This window comes from Falco peregrinus, chromosome 1 (assembly GCF_023634155.1).
Source record: "Falco peregrinus isolate bFalPer1 chromosome 1, bFalPer1.pri, whole genome shotgun sequence".
NCBI classification, from domain to species: Eukaryota; Metazoa; Chordata; class Aves; order Falconiformes; family Falconidae; genus Falco; species Falco peregrinus.
This window is the reverse complement of record NC_073721.1, coordinates 19769645-19792149: the sequence shown is the minus strand read 5'-3', so window position 1 is coordinate 19792149 and position 22505 is coordinate 19769645. Positions and strand designations below refer to the sequence as shown.

General features: G+C 47.0%; 1 long non-coding RNA gene across 1 annotated transcript in view; it reads left to right on the top strand.

The window, feature by feature from the left end:
• Positions 1–15322, top strand: part of LOC114011505 (uncharacterized) — a 54271-nt gene extending 38949 nt beyond the window's left edge. Inside the window, exons 13-15 of the long non-coding RNA XR_008747283.1 lie at positions 2363–2546; positions 3661–3910; positions 15239–15322. This is a non-coding gene — a long non-coding RNA (uncharacterized LOC114011505). The remainder of the gene's footprint in view (positions 1–2362; positions 2547–3660; positions 3911–15238) is intronic.
• The last annotated feature ends 7183 nt before the right edge of the window (positions 15323–22505 follow it).

Here is a 22505-nt window from a genome sequence, read left to right as displayed (position 1 = left end):
CCTCCTCCCTTCCAGCAGTGCAGGGGGACAGGGAATGGGGGCTGTGGTCAGTCCCTCACATGTGTCTCTGCTGCTCCTTCCTCCTCACACTCTGCCCCTGCTCTAGCCTGGGGCCCTCCCATGGGAGACAGTTCTCCACAAACTGCTCCAATGTGAGCCCTTCCCACGGGCTGCAGTTCTTCACACACTGCTCCAGCGTGGGTCCCTCCCACGAGGTGCAGTCCTTCAGGAACGGCCGACTCCAGCGTGTCCCCCCCGCGGGGTCCCCAGCCCAGCCAGCAAACCTGCCCCAGCCCGGGCTCCTCTTCCCACGGGGCCACAGGCCCTGCCGGGAGCTGCTCCAGCGCGGGCTGCCTGTGGGGTCACAGCCTCCTCTGGGCATCCACCTGCTCCGCTGTGGGGTCCTACATGGGCTGCAGGTGGAGATCTGCTCCACAGGCTGAGGAGCATAGACTGCCTCACCGTGGGCTTCATCATGGGCTGCAGAGGAATCTCTGCTCCGGCACCTGGAGCATCTCCTGCCCTCCCTCTCTGACCTGGGTGTCTGCAGGGTTGTTGCTCTCACATATTGCTACTCCTCTTTCCAGCTGAATTTGCCATATCCCTCCCACCTCCCTTCTTATCCCAGAGGTGCTCCCACCGTCACTGACGGGTTCAGCCTTGGCCAGCAGCAGGTCTGCCTTGGAGCCGGCTGGCATTGGCTCCATTGGGCACAGGGGAAGCTTCTAACAGCTTATCACAGATGCCACCCCTGTAGCTCCCCCCCACCCCTCCCCCCGCCCGCTACCAAAACCTGGCCATGCAAACCCAATATACCTGGATTCATTATTCAGTATTGTTTTTTTCAGCTTAAAATAAGCTTTAAAGACCTGTTATTGGAGAGATTAAAGTTATAACATAAACAAGCTCATATACATGTTGTTTTTCCACAGAAGATGCTTTTAGTATCATATTTAATGTTCCAAACAAAACCATTGCTTATAGCAAGCTTTGCAGTCTGGATGTCTTTGAAAGGGTAGATATGGACCCTGTTTGATCTTGCACTATTTGGGGGGTTTGATTTGCATTTTGTGGCTCTTATCTTGTAAACAAATAATCCTTTATATGTCTGTCGATCAGGATGTTGCCCACAGAGCTCTACAGAAATAGGAGACTGCTCTGGAGGGTGCAAGACACAGATTTAGGGGCAAATGGAGATCATGGGTGTAAGAGCGCTTTTGCTTTGAGGTTTGGCTCATCACAGCAGAGACAGGACATAACTGTTTTGTTTTCCTCACGTGCCTTTTGATTTTTTTTTAAGAGGTTCCAAACGGCACCTGGCAGGCTGCAGGGGCGAAGCCACTGCTGGCATGATTATTGCTGATGAATTTGCTAGAAATTTACAACACCTTGCCCAAAACGCAGAGAGGTGCAATAGTTGCTCCTGGGCACTTGGCCTCTGGGCATGGTCCCAGTGCCCAGGGGGATAAATACCACACACAGAGCTAAGTTCATCTGTGCATCTGCATTCAGGGGCAGGGAGAAGAGGAAGAGGGCAGTGCTCAAGAAAGCTTATTCATTCATTTGCTCAAGGGATGCATCATACTTGGAGCTGCGGGTCAGATAGGGGTGGTTGTTAGGGGAGGGCCCTTAGTTCGTTGCAGGCTTGCTCTTGGCATGCAGTGACCTGAGCCATTGGAAAGCTTGTGGCCAAGAGCTCCTCAGGAGTCTTTCTGCTGGTGGCTGATGCCTGCTGGAGAGGAAAACCCAATGGGAGCAATGGGGAGGCTCTGAGGGTCTGGCTGCACCAAGCCACTTTGTCTTGTGCTGCTGTGGAATGTCACGCACATCCCTGGGGCACAGGGCAACCCTGGGTGAGCCCTTGAATACCACTCCCAGTGGGGTGGGAGACAGGTACCCCCTGGTCCTCTGAAAGGCAAACCCGCTAAAAAGCCACCCTACAAATCTGGCTGCCTCCCAAGCTGCCCCTGCATGGTGGCACTACTAGTTTGTGAGTCTTTCACGGTGGCAACCAGAGCATCAGCTCTTTCAGCACATGTGCACAAAAGGGAGGGTGCAGGAATGAATCAGACGGTCACTGCTGTTGTGTGCAAGCAAGTTTTTCTAATGTAGTTATCTCTTGTTTCTGTAAAGGTTATAAAAGTAAATAATCCTGCTATAACACAGTGTCCTTGCAGTCCCTGCCTAGCTCCATGGATAACTCTTCCTGAGGCTGACTTGTGGTGATTAATACGCTACAGAGGGAAATTATTTTTTTTTTGAAAGGGAGCAAAGGACTAAAGCTGAGAACTTGCCTTGAAGAAGCTTGTTCCCTTCATTTCCCCTGTGCTTGCAGCTGATTAGCTTTTGTTTCTTCTTCCAGCATTAACTGGGGGAACTGCTGTGGTTTTGTCCCTCCTCCCCTGCAACATTGATCCCCAGCACTGTGAGGATTAGCAAGTGGCCAAACACATCAGGAGGTGACCTTGCTCTGCCATAAGATCCCTCCTCACAGGCCTGGACTGCTGGGCTGCCATGGGGAAGCAGACAGCATCCCCATGGACTGGGTAAGTGACATCAACAGTCTTTCTGCACCCAGTGTAATGCCTGGGAGTCTGGAGAGGGACTGGGGCAGGGATGTGAGCAGGAATGAAGCACAGAGCTGGGCAGGAGAGATGCTGGCCCTGTGTGGGAGGGGCTGATGTATATTACTCCCCTTCCTGGCAGTTTTGCTGTGCTGAATGAATATTTATGGAGGTCTTGTCTCTGTAGTGGATCCTCTAGCACTCTTGCAGAGAACTGTATTGGGTAGTGCCTTATGCTGTAGCCAAGAAATGGGAGACAACTGCAGGCTAGGTTGGTGCTGGCCAGTGTTTCTCTGAACAGCATGGCAGGGTACCAAGTACATGTAATACAGCTGCCAGGTATCTTATGTCCTAGGTGCATAACAAAAAGCACCTCTGTACTGTTCGGATGCAGTTAGCTGGTTACCACCACCACCACAGTCTGCTGAAAGCACAGAGTGAGGCATACACCTGTTTTGCAAAAATAAGGAGAGTAATGAAAACTGTCCTTTTCCTCCCTGAAAATTCTCAGTATTGCACCCCGCTCCCTCTGTCCCATATGTGTAAATTGTCTTACATGGGATTTAAATTCTCTGGGTTTGCATTCCCTGATTTACCAGAACCATTCCATCTTTGTGGACCACAAAGGTTCCTCTGAGCCATCCAGTTCTATTTGCTACCCATAGACGTGGCTTCTCCAAAACTCTCCAGTTACTGGTCAGATCTCTTTTGACCTTTGAAAGCTTTGGCTTGGGGGGGAAGATCTTCCACCCCAGGATGGATGCTGCTCCCTGTGCAGGGATGCTGCAAAATAAATTCCACCGTGAAGAAGGGAGAAGCATCTCATCTTCCTGCTTCCTAGATTTAGCTGCGCCATTAGCTGGACCCTGCACATAAAACTAATTTTATAATTTGTAAATGTAGCTGAGTGGGTTTTATAGAGGAATGTTGGGAAGTGCTGAAATACCTTCAGTAGATTTATAAAGAAGTTCAGTGCATAAAGCTCTCTCCCCTCTTCCACCCCCCTCCCTCTGTCTGGAGTTGCATACAACAGAAAACATGTCCATGGTAAGGGCTTTGTGGCCAGCACTCAAGCCTTTAATTTTGCTTTTACAAGACAGTTTTATAACATCAAGAAGAATGGAAAAGCTGCAAGGCATGCACACTCAAGATGCTGTGCTCCTGGAGAGCTTTGGATGGGCTCCAGGCAATGTTTGGAGGCAAAGAAAGATTAAGGTCTTGGAAAGAAGAAAAAATAATCAGCCAAGCCCTCATCCCACAATATTCCTGTTCCTGTGAGCTGGGAATGTCATTGGAGCACAGGAAGGACAGAAAAAATGTGTTTCTGCAATGTCATGTGTCTGAGGGTGAGTTTTGATTGCATCAAGAATAGCTTCTTCTATTCCACCCTATTGAATTTTCCATATGTAATGAAAAAAAGCCATCCCATGATCTGGAAGACTAAAAAGCCTGCCTTTCACTTGTGATTGGGCTCATCATAGGGTTCCCATGTGGTTTCTCTGGAGTTTAACAAGGGAGAAATTCCCAGTTGCTGGCTATTCCCCTGAGTCAGAAATATGCCTCCCCTATGTGCTTTCACCAGGGAAGATGACATTTGTAGTACCCAGTGATTTTTTTGGAGGGGATCTATTTCGTTCTTTTTGGATTTAATTATAATAGACTGACAGGTTTGGAAATGGTTAGCTGAGGGACAGACAGATGGATGTTGTGACTGTGTGTACCCTGTTTCCTTAGGAAACCAGACTAGCAAGCACGCCTACATGTGTCAGAAAACACCCATATCACAAGTGCCTGCCTTATACAACCCTGGCCCCATATGAGGGCTTTATGGGGTCAGGCAAAGGGTTATGGACCCAGAGATCTGGATTAGCAAGCCAGGGCCAGGCTGATAATCAGCGTTCATAGAGCAGCCTTATCATAACCGGCAGCAGCCCTTCGCTCCCCCCTCTTTATCACCCAAGGACTAAGCAAATGTGTTGGCCAGCTTTCCTCCTTAGCTTTCTACTGGGGATTATCAGAAGATCTTGCCTGGTGTGGAGAAGGATCCTCCCAGGCCAGTCTCCCCACCTCTGGCTCAGCAGTTTGCAGATTAATCTCTGCGTTAAGACCTTACATACCTGAAAAGTGTCGGAGGGTGGCTCAGAGCCGGAAAGATTGCCTGAGTGTATTTTTCCACTCCATCTCTCTGTTTTTTTATGTTCTTGGTTGTGTTTTCTTTTAACGATTCCCACCTTGGACTCTTTCCTGACTTTTCTTCTCCCTCTCTCTCTTTTTCTCCACCGCCGCCCCCCATCTTTCTATTGAACACTGATGGAAAAAGAGAGTGCTTTCCTCCTGCCTGCTTAAATCTTTGGCTGACTCTCACAGAAAACCAGTCACACTTACTGCAGCTCCCAAAGCCTTCAAATCATCAGAGGAGAGGGGAGGGGGGAGCCACAGAGGCAAGGAAATCATTTGTATAGGCATAGAGTGAAGAATCACCTTCCTTTAAACTCGTGATCTGTCTGTGTTGGTACAGATTGCTGTCTCTGATCTTTTTTTTCTCTGCCCAGTATCTCTTTTCTATTATCTTTCCTCTGCCTTTGCTGTTGGATCTGTGGTGTGTCCCTTATTGCTGGGACATCTTGCTCCCAGGAGAGTTTGAATAAGGACACTGAGACTTGATGATCCAGATTATTGACAAGAAATCATTACTAAAACCTTTTAATGCATCTTCTGTAATTGATACAGCAATAGGGGAGGGCAGTTTTTTTCCTGTAGATGCAGGAGGGTTTTTTTTTTCCCCCTTAATGTCTTTAAAAGGACTGAGCATGGTGTTCTTCAGCCATTTACTGATGGGTTAAAACGTCTTGGTGCCAGATCCTTTGGGCTCTGTAAATATTGCCCTCTTTGCTACTTGCAGATGAGTATGCTTGCAGGGAAGCAGATGGAGCCCAAAATACTGAGCAGTGGAAGACCCTGAGGGGCAGAGAGCTCACTCCCAGCTAAGCACCATCCTGTGCATAATATTGGGGTCCCCCTTTTAGCTACCAAGCTGCTTGGTCACCCGTGTATGCCTATGGCCCAAATTGTGGCCTTATTGCCCTGAGTTAAGTGGGGTAGATCCTACAGGGAAAAGAGCAAAAGAGGTGCTCTGAGCAGGGCTGAAAACACCCAAACCTCTTACCTGGGCCATGCGGGGCAAAAAGCAGCATGGCTGGGGTGAGGGCAGTGGTGTTGGTGTCTGTAAGGAGCCCAAGGAGGGGAGGGATGGGAGTCTCTTGGGGTGAGACTTGGCAAAGCCCCTATTTCCTCAACCAAGACTATCTTCTGGCCATCTCCCTTGGCTTTTTGCTGGCACCTGTTGCTAGGAGATAGAAGATGCTTTTGAAGTATCTTTGGCTGCCCTCTGCCTTCCCGGAGAGCTTCAGGTTTATGTAGTCTCCCTGCTCCTTTCCTCCATTCAGACTCATCCCTTTCATCTTTCTCCCCTTGCCTCTGCGCACCGGTCACGAAGGACTCGCCGTGTCCTCCGGCTGCAACGTGGTGCTGTGTTTGCTGTAGGGTGCTTGGTTCAAATGGTGCTGCGAGCCTGCTCCCCCAGCCCACTTATTTTAATTAGCATGGGATTCAGCAGCAGACACCTGTGAACTTAACTTCTATGCCAGATGCTCATGTTCCTCCCCAAGGATGGAGGAGCCAGGACTAAGAAAAAGCAGTTCCTCTGACACGTATGCAACTCCTTCTGCATGCAGATATGGGCTACATAGGGAACCCCTACTACCTGCTTGGTCAGGACTTTGCCTTCAGGATGTGCAACAGCTTCTCAGCTCTCTGCAGGCATTTCTCTGCTCAGTGGGTTTTGCTCGGGCATCAGCCTCACTTCAAATAAAAGCTTTGTGGTGCTGCTGTTAGGAAGCCAGGTAGCAGACAGGGGTTTCCTTGAGGGTTAAAATAAAAAGGGAGGTAAGGGATACTGCAGAGGCACAGATGAGAGTAGGGCTGAGTACGTGAGTAGGGGCGTTTGCCCCAGTTCTGGGTTCTAAATCACTCTGTGTGCCTTTAAAGAAGAAAAACCAGCAAAAATAATCAAGCAATGTATAAAATGAGAAACCTGTTCTCACTCTTACAGACACGTGCTTGCAGCCCTCTCCCACAGCCGCAGAGCTGCATACACAGAGCAGGTGGTCACTTAGGGCAGCAACGTGTTTAGTGATTGCCTAGCGAGTAAGTGACATTTTCCAGCTTGCCTAAGGATGCAAGAAAAAATGCATATATGTCTCCACCGGACCCACGAGCTGGTGCTGACCTATATACATGCACAATTATACGCACAGGGAGATGCATGCTTCCCCACCTTGGAGCAAGGGGCTGAGCCCAGTGTGGCTGTATGCTAGGGTGAAAAATAGCCAACATGGAGTTTTTCCTGAGAAACCTCCTAGATCCAGGGATGTCAGTGGAGGGCAAGGGCTTGGCAGGAGCTTAGCAGGGTTGAAGTGATGTATTTAGCCCAGCTCCTATTTATTTGCCTTTGGAGTGAGGGGTGAAGCTGGTTTGGAGGGAGCAATGACAAACCAAGCCAGTCTTCTCTCTCTGAATCCATTAATGTCCGTTGAGCGAGGGGCTCCCCGCTGCGGCCCGCGACCTGCCTTGAAGGCAGTCAGGCTGGTACCCCTCTGGTGCTCTCTCCTCCTCCTGTCCACACTGATTTACTATTTCCCATATTTCATTTCTGTTATGGCTCGTGGCAGCCATGTTTAGCGATTGCTTCACACATGCATCATGCTGCAGGTGTCATAGCATAATGGCTGGTGCCTTTGTTTAATTTCCAAAAAACTCCCCTTAAACCACTAAACCCCAAGCCAAACCAGTTTTATCCTACCTTTTAAAGCTGAGATTGCAGAAGAATGTTCCATGGGAAGTGGAGAAGTTTTCAGTGATATCTTACTTTTCCCTTTGCAGCCTCACCCTCAGATTTGTTTTCAACATTATGGGCATTGAGTTCTCAGGGAATGCTTTATTTTGGAGTGTTAGCAATATGGAAATGAAAAGTAAGGATCAGTCTCAAGAGCTAAACTGAGCTGTGTAAATTAAAATGAAACTTTTGTGGGAACTTTTTCCTTTGGGCCTGCCTGTATAAATATTAACTCAGGCTGGTTGGGGTCAACTCGGAGGCAGGTCTTGCTTCATCACAAGAGGTCCTTTTGCTCTGCTACACCTGGACAGCATCAGCTGTTTGAGCCTTAATTCCACCTGTGCTTCATATATGGAAAGGGGAAAGCTCACTGTAGAAGGAAGGATAAAAAACAATTTATTCTGTAAGGAAGGGCTCATCCTACCTGGCTCCCCAGCAGTGATGCAACACATAAGCCTTGCCATAAATGCATTAAACTCCATGCTAGAAGCAGCAAGGGCTTTCTGCTCCTCTGCACTTCCTCCTGCTCACCGTCATGCTTGGGAACATATTGCTCATGTCAAACTTGAGCGAGACAAACTGCTTTCCCCGCACCCCATCCCTGGGCTGCCGTCATCTGTGTGGCCACCATTCCGTCCCACTTAACCGCTCGGGCTAATGAGGGAAATCAATCACGCTGACTTGGGGCTGGCCATCCATCTCCACCAGGGCTGCCCCCTCCTCAGCAGCTCTGGAGGGGCCGGGGGAAGCCTGGCCACTTCTGTGGCACAGTGGACAGCCTGAGCTTAGGTTCCTCATGAGCATCCTGCAGGAGAAAGGTGCAGGTTGTAGGGAATTGCGATGCTAGAATTAAAAGCTAATATTTCAACAATGCTGGATGTTTTGCAGTTGCTGTCTTGGTATTAATAATTTTCCTTTAGCTAGGAGATGTTTATGCTAGATCTGCTTGTTTCTAGCTGAAAGAAACCCATTACAAGACCACCTTGAGTCCTCTGTAGCAGGCCCTTCTCTCTTTTAGTAGAAATTGTTGGCTTAGGAAGGCCCCAGTAATGCAGAAGTGTAAAATCACAGATGAAGTGAGTTGTGTTGGAGGATGCTGGCCATTTGCTTTGTTTTTAACACCCAATTTCTGCAAATTCCCTGTGGAGGTGCTTGAAAAGAACATATTTTCCCTTATTTTTTCCCACTAGTTTTGTCATTCTGACAATTGGTTGATGTGTTGGTTGTGTTTCTAATGCTGCTGGAAATGGTCTTGGCTTTCGTGGCTTTGAGCCAGCACCAAATGTGATTTCCGCAAAGGAAATGGGCAGGTGTTATTTGTAGGAGAGCAAATTGTAGTGGGGTGCAATAGGGCCAGAGGAACAGTTATCTACTGCCTATTTTACATCTTGACAACAGCTTTCCTTATTTATTGTAAGGCTAGGGATTCTTTGAGGATATTTCCATTTTTCTCTGCTATTTCTGGCAGTTGTGCTACAGCAAATTGGTCTCTGGCTGCACCTTTTCTCCTCCATTTTGGCTGGAGGGAGCCTGTCTTGCTTGCTGGGTGATCAAAAATCATCCCACGAAACGGTACCCAGTCCTGCAATGAGCCATTAGGGGATACAGTATTAAAATAATGCCTTACTCAGCAGCGGTGCAGTGGTGCATGGGGGCAATATTGTGTCCCTCTGCACTGCCTTACAGAGCGCTGGCACCTCCCCAGGGTTAATGGCCACCGAAACAGAGTGATGTACACCTTCGCCTCTGCTTTTGGTGACGTGAAGGATGGCTTGCACTGGTTGCTGTCAAAAGGAGACTGAGAAGGAGGGGGAGAAGTTTGTTATTCTGCATGGAGTGCAACAAAGCTGCTGTTGAGCCCAGGAGCTGCTCTAGGTCATTGGTGAGAAGGGGAGAAAAGCATGCTTACACGAGGCAGAAAACTGGTTTTGGTTGGCTAACAAACATTTTTGGATAGGTTGAAAAGCAGAGCTGCTCTTCGACAGAGTTTCTTTAAATGTCAGCCTAATACCAGCTGCAAAGACAGCGAGTTTTTGTGCCTCTGCTTTTCTTAAGATGTCATATCCAGGAACTAATCACCTCCCAGAAATGATTAGGATGGCGACTGCATTGCAGTTGGGTTTGAGCTGTGCCCTGGGCGAGTCCTGAGGCAGTTAGCTGCATTTATTGATCTGTCCCTTTTTCACTCACATTGAAGGAAGACTGTGCTAAGTACCAGCACCTAGTTAGAAAATGAGAAAGACTAGTGGCATGAGAGATCTAACTTTGTTAACATTGTTAATCAAATATTTAAACAAAATAGCATAAAATCTAGTTTCATTAAAGCTCTGTGGATTTGCTCACCATACGCTATGTATGTATATTGATGTGATGTTAGCTTTTTCCATCTTTTGAAAGCTTTTCTGATATTCTAGCTCTTACTAAAGTGAGCATTAAACAGTCCAAATGCCTCCTTGGCTGACTGTCTTAAAATTCTTGAATCCAAGTTCCCTAGCCTTGATCACCTAAATATATCTTGTGTTTGTAGTTGCCATATTTTGCCACTCTTGCATAATCTTTAGTTGTTAAGAAGTCCATGGATTTGACTTCTTCCCCAAATGCTAAGTGAAACAGCAATATTTACATCCCATATAGTCTGCTGTCAAGTTCTGTCTTTTCACAAGAAAAGCAGGGATGAGACCTCTTATTGTTCTCCACTCTGCTGGACGTAGCTTTCTCCTTTTGCAATATGAGCTGCTGTCTAACACCGAATAGGATAATATTTAATCTGACGGACATCATATGGTTTCACAAAGTGGTGTAGCGTAATTGGAAAAAGAAGAACGGTTCAGGATTATGGTGAGACAACTCAGCCAAAATGTAAACTGAATACATTACAAAGCACTACGGGACTCGCTTGTGTTCCAGCACACTATTTATGATCTTTAACTGAATCAAAATAGCTGACAGGATAAAAGATGAGCCTGTCTCTGTTAGTTTGCAATTAGACACACGGCTCACAAGCATCTGTTTTCTAGGAGAGATCACTGCTGGCAATTGTATGGCTCTTGTTTTCCTCGAAGGGACACCGGAGCTGGACCGAAGAACTGGGGCTGTGAAAGGGCTGCTAACATGATAAAAAAAAATGAAACTAGTGTTTTCAGAGGGAAGGCGAGGAAAGCCTGACTTAATTAAATTAGCAAAACGAAAGCTGAGGAAGATAGCTGCCTATAAATACGTTGGTGGAAGACGAGGAGGGGAGAGCATCAGCAAAGGAGAACTATTTATGCCTGAGGACAGCGTTGGCACAAGAACAAATGTATGTAAACAGGCCCAGAATAAATTTAGCCTGGAAACTGGAAGATCATTTCTGACAATTGGAGAGCAATCAGACTCTGGACCAGCCTCCCCGTGGGAACAGAGGGGATAAAACCCTTCCTGCTTTTAGCAGGAGATTGCAGGAAGGCCGGACCCGTTGAACCAGGGATGCCATGTAGCTCAGCCCTCCTTCTCCTTTCCTTATTTTTCTATGATTTCAGCCTCAGCCTCATATTTATGGCTATTCTCATCACGTCCCAGCCCTCCTCCCTGTCCCCTGATAACATATCTTGGTTGCTGGCTTCATTCCCTTCTGATGCAGGTGGCTTTCTTCTAACTGTAATAACTTTCCCTTGTGGTCAGGAGCCTGCAGTATTCTTGGTGCTTTTTAATTTTTTATCTCTGTGCCCAGTCCCTCTTTGTCCATTTGTCCTTCTTGCATAGAGGAGGCCAGGCAGGGGACAGGTGGTGTCCTCCAACCAAGGTGGCTCTGCCAAACCCCACGCAGGTAGGAGACTCCCTGGTGAGACTCTGCCATTTCCTGCCTGGTTTAAATAGGCATAAAATGGTGATCGGAGCCTATTTCCAGCCCTTGTGCAATATGGCCCTGAAAATAACTCATCCCACTGATGGAGAAGGGCTTTTTGGAAATCCAGTGTACTCCCTTTTGCACAACCTGGGAGCCACAGATGCTGAGCAGCCTTGGGAGGCTTAATGGCAGTAGTTTGCAACCTGAGCTCTGGGGGACACCCCGTTATTTGCACAGCTCTTTCTAGGACTGGCAAATGAGAGATGCTTCATAATACCCTAATTGGCTTTTTGTGTGTCTTTGCTTGTGTTTCCCTCAAACTGTTGTGAAAGGGGTGCAGAGAGTAAGGTTGCTGAGCTCACCTTGTCTACAGGGATGCTTCCAGGATGGCACCAGTGATGCTTTTGGCTCACAAGATTGGATGTTTCTGTTTGGTTTAGGTGCAGCAATGAAGCTTATGCATTCAAGTTGCCTTTTTGCTAAAAATACAGGCAGTGGATGGATGCAAGTGGGTGTGAGGAAGAAAAGGGATTTCTTTGCTTGCAGGTTGTACCCATTACACTAGACTGGAGCCTTTCTTCATTTATTACTGTAATAACTAGAAAATACACTCTGAAGCTTCCCAAAAGGCTGGAGGCCTTGTGAGGAGAAGCATAAGACCAAATGCCTTCTGCAACCAAATCATAATGTTAAACCCCAAGCGTTATGTCCTGTCGCCCGTCTCCCGCCCCTCGCCCCCCCCAAAAAAAAACCCCCACAACTTTGTAAGGGTATTATATAAGCTTTCTGGATTATCTAAAGAGATCTGTTCAGCAAGGTAGTTGAAATACTGGATTTTCAGGAGAATTAAATTTCTGCCTATGTGTGTTTTGGGCACCTAATTCCTCTAAGGCCTTTAAAAATGCCTGCCTTCATTCATATTCTCGGAGTATCACCGCTTAACTAGCCTTAGCTGCACGCGTGCTACATCAGATATTCAGACAATTCCTCTTGATGAGGGAGCAAAGCTTTGCGCTAATACTTCTATTCTGCATGCGCACAGCTCTTGCAAAGGACTAGCAAGTGCATCTGTTTGAACTTTACACTGCCTTCATTTCATTTCAATTATACATTTAGTTATCATTATCAATCGCACCACATGTGGAAGTTGGGGAGGGGGGATGTGGAAGTGAAGGCAGCCAAAATGAAACTCCTTCACTGTGATGCTTCACCTCATTTCCTAACCTACAGTCTCGCATCTTGAAAGCATGTATTTCTAACCCTGTTAATGCCCATCTTTTGTAAAACTGTTCTCTTTCCCTCTCATTATTACAGGTTTTATATTCATTCTTACCAATTCTCTTTTCATAAAGCAAAACAGAAAAGTTATCTGATCAGAATGCATTAAAAAAATAATCCTAAACAGTGCCACCAACCAACTAATTTAGTAAAGCAACAGTTTGCACACATCAAGGTTTTTTATTCCTTTAATGCTTTGACACATAATTGGGCCACAGGTAAAGTTGAATAAATCATTTATGCAAGGATAAAACCATGGACTTTCTCAGCAGAGTGGGAAGCCTTTGCTGTGCTTCCTTCCATACTGAGGGGCAACTGAGTGCCCAGACCTGGTGGTTGGGTCACTGAGGAAGGACTGTGGGGCCACATGAGCTGCCTTACCCAGCTGAGAGGACCCAGCCCTGCAGAAGGCTCAGTTTGGGTTCCAGCTTCCCTGGCAGCGTCAGGGAGGGATTCGGGCTGTGAGCTCCCAGGCTGCAGGGTGCTACCTGGGACAAATCCCTGCAGTGGGTTGAGTGATACCGTGGAGATGGCACTGGGGTGTGACTGGTCAAACTCCTCTTTGATGGGACAAGACCTTAAAGAGGGTGAATTGGTAAGAATTTAATTTTCAAAACTTCTGCCTGCTTCTTCAAACTCTTCACCATCCCATTTTTTTTGGTGTGGACCCACAGAATATGGCCCCAAGGCAGCTGTATCATTGTCAGAATTGTACGTAGTCTGATCCTAACCAAGTCAAACCTCATATGCCAATTATGAGGCAGTTGGGCTATGTCTTATGCAACCCCCCCCCCCAAATTAAGCCCTTTATTTTGTGTGTCCATAGAATGACTTCATAGCACTGCATATCCTGGTTTTCCTCAATTCCTGCCTTTGTTGATTTGGGTCCTAAAGTAGCAAAAAATAATATTGAAATTCTCAAGACTTCTCTTTATTTATTTAGTGTTACCTTGGCTCTGCTCAGTTAGGGTGCCTCAACATTAAGATTGTACCAGCTGAGCCCTGCTGTGCAGTGCATGGGAGTCTTTCTACTTGCAGCCCCCTGAGTGCAGGCAGAGAGTAAACTGATAATAGTTTGGTAACTCACACCCAAAAGCAACGCTGTGCTCAACTCCAGCTGCTCTCCCATGTGCACCCAGTCCAATTCTTGTCGTCTCCTCCCACTGCCATTGCCCTAATGCATTGCTTCTGGGGTGCTGTTCTATAGACTGTTTTGGGAGGAATATGTTAGATGAGGTAGAAAACTAGGCTGAATTCCTTGCTGGACCTCTCAGCTGAACTGCCTGCCTTCATGCCTTTCCAGTGCGTCTGTCTGGTAGCATAAAGGAAAACATCATTAATTTTCAGCCTAATCCCTACTGAAGTATTGAGCTTCTCCTGATGACCAGGAGCAGTCTAGGAGATGCCAAGAGAACTTATGTGTCGGTCAGGGCTGTGGGAAGTGGTCATCCTGGCTGGTGGGTGCAATTTGCTTGGAGGTGCTGCAATGCAGCTGCCAGTTTGCCCTAGGACCAGACTTACAAGGCTTTTTGCTGTGGCCTTTATCCCATTTCAGGAGCAATGCCCTGTCTGTCTCTTCAGTAATAATTACTGACTCTTGTCCATGGTCTTGAGATGATCTGGTCTCTCTGTGCAAGTGCTGCCAACCCCTCTGGGGTTGTGCAGGGACAGAGTGGGCAGCAGGAAGCCCTGGGGCTAGCATTGGCTGCTGCTCCACAGTTGAATGGGGAAAGAGAGAAGGAGGATGGAGGAAGAGCAGCTGGAGCTCGTGCTTGGTGTCCTCCTGTGTTTATCAGTGATCCCTTCAGATCTTGGCTGGCGCCTATTGCTGCTGGTGTGATCCTGGCAGAGGGGCCATGCTTGTCCCTTCTGCACTCATCTCTGTGACCCGCCACTGTGGCGTGCTTCCAGAAAAGTCATCAGGTACTAAAAATAACTGGGGAATAGCTGATGGTGTGTCTTCTTTCCACGTGTCAGTGGAATTGGCTAGGAGGCTGACTCCAGCCGGGACTGCTGCTGCCTGCGGTCAGCTGCTCCCTTGTCCTGCTGGGCAAGGACAGGAGTCTGCCGGTCTCTTGAACAGGACTTGGAGGTCACAGCATCTTGGTGTTGCTCCGTGACTTCACTGCCATGCTTTCTAGGCTGTCAGAGGCAATTTTCCTCTGATGCTATGAAACCAGGCCTTGACAGACAAGTAGGCTCTTCCAGCACTGGTTGTGTTTATTACCTTTTGCAGGCACGGTGTCAAATCTTTGGCTTTGCTTGCCAAAGCTTTGCTTGGATGTCTGGATGAGTAGAGGCTATGATATAACTTCATATCAGAGGGACTGAAGTCTTCCAGCTTTGTTGCTGTCCTCACCCTTGATTAGGAGTGAGGAGCTGGTGTCTGGACTATCTGTAGCCTAAAGCACAGCCCTCCCTCTCTGTATCTGTGAACTGATGATGGGTGCAAACACCCTGAACTTCGTCCTACAGGACAAGACAGAATTTCTGGAGTGCCTCACAGGAGATGAAAACCCAAGAGCTTGCTGTGTGTGCTGCAGTGGTCTTCTGTCCATTATGTGACCACAGAACTGGGCTTGCAAATTGCTTTGCTGGTTTTCTCCCTCTCCCCATCTTTATTTGTTGCTTGTTATTATTCAGGACATTGTTCTCTTCACTGGTCTTTCCTGTTAGGTGATGCAAAGCCAAGTGATGCAGGGCTCCAAGGAGGATGGGCGAGTTGACATGGACCTTGCTGATTCAGCTGGGCTTCTTTGGTGGTAAGGCCTGGAGATTACAGCTGTGGGCTCGCTCTGGTGCAGTTGTGGAGCCTTGGGTGCTCAGTGTGCCCTGTAGCAGGTGGGGGAGTGATCTGGACACCCTTCTGTGTTAAATAGCTGGTTTAATTTGGCCTCTGTCTGAAGGGACCTGTGCTGCATGACCTTGTGTGCTGGGTTGCAAAGGGCAAGATGCTCTACCTTAGCAAAGTGCATTCAGTTCTTTAATCAGCAATAGCAGTGTCTGTAACCTTGCTTCTAACAGCTCTCTGAAATGATTACGCTTTATCATCCATGCTAAACATATTCAGCCTTGGAAACTAATGATGGGGGGAGGCATCTCCATCCCTGTTTGTGGAAAGGGGGCTCTTCCCATGTCTTGCTGGTGTAGGGGGCTGCGTGCTCAGAGTTAGTCTGTCAGCTAAGCCCTCGTCATCTCCTTGGATGTGTGAAGTCCTTTGGCTGGAGACGCGAAGCACAGTGGTGATGTAAACCAGGTTCAAGGGCTGGTCAAACGCTGCAGCTGGGGACATAATTTGACTGTGTTTCAGCTCTGCTTTTCTGCTGTGGACTTATTTCTGCTTTTAATTCAGCTGTTGTATTTATGACTCTTGCCTTCTAATTATAGGTGATATGTTTCTCAGCGCCTCCTCTGTGCCCGCCTTCATTAGGAAGTGGGATGTGATTCCCCTCCCCTTTTACTTTCTCTTGGAGCCGCAGCCGTAGGTTTCCTGGCCGCAGCCCTGATGAAGTGTGGAGTTCACAGAAGGACAGCAACCAGGATTCAAGGGAAGATGGGTGTCTGCTGTCCCCTCATACTGCGGTTGCCTCCTTTCTTATTTATAAGTGCAAGCAAACAGGTGCTAAAAGCTTTTTTCCCCCTGTCCTCCTTGTGTTGCAGTCAGACTCTCCTGAGATGTCTCCTTGTAATGTGCTCTCCGCAAAGCTACTTCTGAATTTCTTGGCTATTCTGCAAGGTTTTGATTTATCTGTTTATCTTCCTATGTCCCCTTCTTCATTGTAACTGGGGTTTGGGTTTCAGGAAGAGGATGGGGTGGAGTTGTCCTTGAGCTCTCTGCAGGTGATATGTGGGGACTGGAGATCCCCTGCTCGCTTTGGACATTGCTTTTTTTCAGCAGGGTGTTATCTGACATCCCTGTTCAGAGTTGCATTTTAGACTTGTGAAGGATTATGCTTTAACAAAGTTAGAACTGGTGAATCTCTGCTTCGGTGGTCTTAGTTTGCTCATTCAATCCAGTTGTGTGGGTGGATCCTTTAGGTATCAATTTGCCCTCAGAAGGGCACTGCTTTGGAAACAGGTTTGTAAGTCTCTTGCACATGGTGTGGTCCCTCAACCTTTCTGCTCCAGAATAACCCAGAAAGCCTCATAAATTCCTCCAGATGCTAATTCTGGCTGTTTGTGGTGCATTTTTAACTAGGCAGCTTCTACATGTTCTCTCTTGAAATGTCTACTTTGTGGTAAAGCAAAACCTCATCACTGATGCTGTCACTGGAGAAAAATGTATTCATTATTATTATTATTATTATTTTTAGGAAAGATGCAATCTCACCTCATGCATAAAATTAGTTTAATGAAACAGCAGGAATGGGAGGGAATATTGCCTTTCCTGTGCTTGTTTGTGGAGCGAGTGAACAATTTCTTTGCTCCCTCTCAGGCCTTGGATGAATGATATGTCATTGAAACTGCATTTTTAGCTGAGGTGTGTCCATGAAGACAGCAGGGAACCAAAAATTAGGTTTCAAAAATTATTTAAAAAACGAAAAAGGAATTTGTGAGTTTCTAAAAATAGTCCTCAAGCAGCCAGTAAGGCTGAAATCTGAGAACAACTTAGGGTGAGGGAAAGAAGGTGGCAGTGGCGCAGCAAATGGCTTTATGCTCTGTCTTGTAAATCCCCAAATGAAGGGAAATACATTTCATCTAGGGTGGAGGGGACAAGTGGCACCATGTAGGGTTGGGGGCCCAGGCCTTGGCATGTCTTGCGGTCTTCCCTGAGCTAAGGTTGAACCGTGCTTCTCTTGAGGTTTTCACTGCTGCTTTTAGCTGCAACAGTGACTACAGGCAATGGGCAGTGTGTTAGTAGCACTGTTAATGTGCACTTGTGCTTGCCTGTCTGCCCCTCTGAAAACTTCTTTCACTTAACTCTGGGAATTGGAAAGGAGAGATGAGGATAAAAGTGATAATGTCATCTCAGGGAATCGAAACAGCGGTGATGGCAGCATGCTGCATGAGCTGTCGTTCCCTCCAGCAGTCCCACATGGCTTTGTCCTTTGGCTTATTTCCCCTTGGGACTCCAGGTTATCTTGGGATTTATTTTTTCACTGAAAAATGAACTTTAATTAATATCTTGTCTCCTGTGAAAGCAGTAACTTTGTAAAAATTTCAGACCAGAAGCTGTTCCTTCAGCAGCTGGAGGATCTTCTCCCTGTTTGGAGAGATATCTTAATCAAAAAGCTGAGCTGGGTGCTGGCGATTGGATTATCACAGTTTCTGGCCCTGGGGTTTAGGTGGGACTAAGCCAAGCCCTTCACTCAAGGAAATGAGAGAAAGAGGGTGACTTTCCATGAGAGAGGTGGGAGGAAGAAAGCAAACTGTGCTGTGAATAGCAGGAGTAGCAAGGGGGGAAGAACATAAATAAACCCCCCTAATTTTCTCCATGCCCCTGCCTTTCTTGTGCCACACTCCTCTGGTCTGTTTGACCACATCAAGTGCCTCTAGATACCCTTTGCGCAGTATCACAGCTTTGCTGATATCCTTGTCCACGTCTGCACTAGTCTGGATTCCTTTGCTGGCGTAAACATAGATTTTCATGAAAGCTGGTAGGAGCTGTGTGTCTTGGGGAGCCCCGTTGTCTTCTCAAGCTTTGGTGGAATGGGTCATTGGGAATCAGGGGCTCTTTGAGTGAGAGAGACCAAAGGATGGGTTGGATATAAGTGTGGGAAGGAAGCAATTAGAGGCAAACTCATCTTATTTCTAGCAATACATGCAAGTCAAGCTTGGGGTTCTGCACATCTCCTAACTACTTCCTTCCCTTGCAGTTTGTATGGGGTGTTTACGCTTTTCCCCTCTTCAGCTGTAGGAGATAGACACTTTTTAAAATGCAAGGTCAGGGTTTTTTTTTTTTCAGCTCGTCAAGTCCTCTCTGGTGGCACCAGGGTTCTGAAAAGCCCTAAAAGACTTTGAGGCTGGCTGTGTGCAGTTGCATTTCATTCAGATGCCAACCCGTGGCACTCCCTCCTCCAACAAGCTTACTGTGTTGTGATGGCTTTCCAACATCTCCTCGCCCTCGGGCTCCTGCAGCTCCCTCAGCACTGCTTGCTGCTACTTACTCCAGTCCCTTTTCTCCCTACAAGCTGGCTTTGGTCCGTTTCCTGGCTTTCCTGTACAACTGTTCCTCAACTCATGTTTTCACCTTCCTGCTCTACAGATGTCTCCTTTACATTCCTTGCACCTCCTCTTGTAACGGCTCAGGTACCTCCATGCTGGTGTTTGGCCCAAGCAGGCAGTTCCCCACTACCCAGCCCCTTTCCAGAGGGTGCAGTCAGCATTTTCTTATAACAGTAAATCTCACACACTGCAGAAATGTGCTTGAATGAATGTCATACTGTTGAATGCTGTTGGCCTTGCTGACCAACATATACCACTTCTGTTACGTGGCAGTGGCAGGGGACGAAGTCACCCTGAACCCTGGAAGCAAGTGAAAATACCACCACGAATGAGCTTCCTGTGCTCTGGATATGAAAGTAACTCCACTGGTACACAAGAAGTTATATAAGTTTTTTTTAAACCTGCTTCTCTTCCTTCTCCCCTTTGCCATTGCTTGGTCTGTGCTTTGCTGCTTGCGCCTGTTCATGGCTGCTGGTGTGTGTGGCAGTGCCAAGGTGATGGAAGCATTGATCCAGCTTACTGCATGACAACACAGCGTGTTCAACACAGCAATGTGCTGTGCTGTCGGCATTAAGGTTGTCTCTAGAGCTCCTCTAAGCCAGGATCACAGACCAGATTGAATTGGAGGAAAATCTTACAGCTTTTTCCAGAGCTCCTGTTCTCCAGGGTGGGGGAGATTCCCAGAGCATACAGGAACTTGTTAGTGACATGGGATCTTGAGTAGAGCAGACTTTGCTGGGAGATATTATCTATTTTTATAGCTAGTGCAGGTGGATTTTTCTTCGATAAAAGCTATAAACACCAAAGAAGCTAGAATGCTCCTTCCTGGCTTGTAATAATCAGCTTCTAGCTCTGAATAACCCTAAAATCATAGGGCTTGCTGCAAATATGGCAGAGGTCAAGCTCTGTTTGTAGGCGATAAGAGAGTCTAGCCTTGAACCAATTCCTTCGGAGGTGAGCAGAGGGAGATGGCCAAAGAGGAGTTGCTGTTGGTGCCCCCCACAGGGGAGAAATTCAGAGTCAACCAGCCCCCTGGTACACATCAGAGAATCCATCTACACTAGTCTCTGATTTGTTGGAGACTGTTTTCCTTGCTCCTGTGAAGAAGGTGGGCATTGCTTTATAATACCTTTCAATAGTAGTGGCCTGGCATTGCTTTTTACTTGACAGTAGCGTAGTCTTTTTTGCCTTCTCTCCTTCAAACTGGTTTTGGACAGGAAAACAGTTCATCCAAAAGTTGCTTAAAAAGTTCTTGTCAAAATAGTGGCAACCATGGCACTTGGAGTTTGTGCATTGATGTCATAATGCAAACAAACCGACCCAGCTTAAAACCTGCACCAACTATAAACCTTATGCTTTTTAATTGGGAAATCAATTTTAAATTCAAGCCTCTTTAAAAATCTAGTTTATTTCTATTTCCTTAAAAAAACCAAAACGACAAACCCCCAAAAATGAAGAGTCTTTCTCTCTGTTGTGCTCCACCAGGCAAAAGAGAAGGAGGAGGAAATAATTCTTGGCTGCATCTCTGCAGGGCGCCCTGTTGATAACCTGGATAATACAATCTGATTTTGGCCTTGAGTCTGTTCCCTTGGATTATCATTTCCTTCAAGGACCAAAAGCTGTGCTGGTGATTCAGACCCAGAGGAGAATGTCTTTTTTAGTGGTAAGCTTTCAGGTTTTTTTTTTTCCCCTCAGCCATCAAAGGCCATAGAGGAGGCTTTTATCGTGTTACCAGTGGCTGCTTTATAGAAAACAAGTTGTGGGCATGCCGACGGGAGCCCAGTTCTCCTTCCTTCCCAAAGAGGACTCTGCTTGTTGGGTTAAAAGGGAGAGAAAGGGTGTGTGTGTGTGTGGGGGGGGGGGGGGGGGAGGGGCAGGAAGGGGGAAGGAAAAGGCTATCCTTTGAAAGGTGTTTTTGAGGGAGCATGTACGTATCTATGCCATCTGCCCTGGAAAAAGTTAGATGAATTTGGAGAGGAGGGTGCGTGTACCATAAAAAAACTAAGGTAGGCTGCACTTAGTGTTTTGGCTGAGCGATCCATCAGAAGCCGCGTGCTGGATGTGAAGGTTCAGTGTGTAACCATTTTCCACACTTTCAGCAGGGATCTGTTTGCATTTAGGTGGGGGTGTGGGACCTGCTTTGTCCATCAGATGCCTATAGATCAAGGGCTGAAATTCGAACTCTTGTGTGCCATAGTCCTTTTTTTTCCTAATCTTTATGATCCAGGTTTTATAGCACTCACTGCAAGACTGGGTTCACGATTCTTCACTCGAGAGGTGAAGCACCCTGACTTTTTTTCCATGCTTTTGGCCTATCTGCAGCTGGTTTTGCTCTGTGGAAGAAAAGGAGGTGAGTTGCCTTGCCTCTGCAGCCACCTAAGGATGCAAGCATGTACGTCCCTCATCTCTTTTTTGCAGAGGGTTTCTTCCCCTCCCTGGTCCGAGTGAGGTGTTCCTCCTGGAAACCTAGGTGCTGAAGGATGCTGAAGCAGAGGGATGCCAGCTGGCCTGCTTCCAGCGGTCTGTCTCCCTCCCTCCCCTTACTGCCTGTCACGCACCGCAGCCACCTCGGAGCCAGGTTTGTTTATAGAAACACTGTCAAGTAAAAAGTCTTTCCAGGGGCTCAGAGGAGAGGGACGTTTTCAGCTACTCAGTCACCCTCAAACTGTGAAGACGCAACATATCAGCTGCATAAAATTAATTTATTTAGTTAAGGGAGGTGTTAATTAAGAGATCTCATTTATTGTGTCTCTGCAGACAGCTCTCAAGGGCCTTTTGAATTGTCAGCTCTGGTGACAGCAAAAGCTAATGGTGTCACAAGTTAATAGCAGTATGATTCATGCTGAGGGATGAAGTGGGAGATGGTGGAAGGGGTTGAGAAAGGAGTGAAGGTGACGTGGTGATGGAGGCAGGGGTACACCTTGCTGGAAGCTGGCAAGTCAGCACGAGGTGCTTTGCCCTTCCTTAGCCTCCCCTCATTTAATCCTGGCAGGGGGAAAGGCTGTGGCTGAACGTGGCTGCCCTAGCTGCAGGGAAGCCTGGGGTTTGCAGGGAGTCGCTGGAGGAGCAGCTTAGAAAGCCCGCGGATGCCAGGGCATGTGCAGCCAAAAATGTATTTTTGTGGATCGACTTAAAATAACCAAGTGTCTGTGTGATCTGAACTGGAAAAGAATCTGGTTTGTTTAAAATAATCAACTTTTTCTGTACTCTGAGAGGTTAATTCTCCTTGGTTAATCAGGACATGTCAATCTGATAACTGAGTGTAGGTCTAACACCAAATTATGGGTTTAAATTTAAAGTCTCTTAGAAAATAACAAATACCCTTTATCTGAAAGAATTACATGCTCCAGTACAGCTGTTTATAGGCATCTCCTTCAGTAAAAGCTGTGCCTACACTTTTTTCCCCACTTTTTTTTTTTCTTCTTATGATTTGTATCAAGTTGCTTTTGGAGGGAAATTGAAATTCTCTTGATGCAGAAAATAGGCCAAAAGGAAGGAAGAAAAAAAAATGTCCAGGAGAAACGCTAGACTCCCTGAGTAGGTGGTGCTGCCTTCCCCTAGTCAAAGATGTTTTGTGTTTTCAACTACCCAGTTTGTTAAACAAAGGCGGTATTGCTTGTGCCTAGTAAATTAGCCCCATCTCTTCTGAGCTTTCCTTCTTGTATGTTCTCAAAGCTTACAAACTAAGCTCTGTTGCAAAGCCAAACTTTCAATTTTTCTCTCAAAACAACTGTGAGAGGTGGAGGTGGACAGGATGCCACAGCCATTTTCCAGCTGC